Source organism: Frankliniella occidentalis, unplaced genomic scaffold (assembly GCF_000697945.3).
Source record: "Frankliniella occidentalis isolate FOCC.00 unplaced genomic scaffold, Focc_3.1 Scaffold8, whole genome shotgun sequence".
In the NCBI taxonomy this organism is placed as follows: Eukaryota; Metazoa; Arthropoda; class Insecta; order Thysanoptera; family Thripidae; genus Frankliniella; species Frankliniella occidentalis.
Window position 1 is genome coordinate 1,526,745 of NW_026267138.1, and position 470 is coordinate 1,527,214.

Consider the following 470-nt stretch of genomic DNA (forward strand, 5'->3'; position numbering starts at 1 on the left):
TCGCACTTAGTGTTACGCTCCACCCCACTCCTCCCTGGAGTCCCTACCCTACCGGTCCCCTGCAATGCCCCATGCAGTGATTCCAGCTCACAGTACCGTCATCTGGGGCTACTTTGGCCCTGCGGGGTGACATTGCCCAGGGCCTAAAATTGTGTTTAAAATGCTATGACGGTGCTGCAGGGTTCACTATAGCTTGAGGTGAATTTACAGTTAGCTACAGTGAACCCTGCAGCACCGTATCAGTATTTTAAACACAATTTAAGGCCCTGGGCAAAGTCACCCCGCAGGGCCAAAGTAGCCCCAGATGACGGTAATGTTTTTGATCGCGTTGCGTTGTCAAGGGTGAAAGGCCCATGAGCGGCCGATTCCATAGGGAGTGTTGCTGAAGTTGCAAAAGTTTAGTCAGCATTTTTTTTTCAGAATTGCCTAGCTGAGAAGAGAAGAGGTAGGCAACATGTTGCACTTTGTCC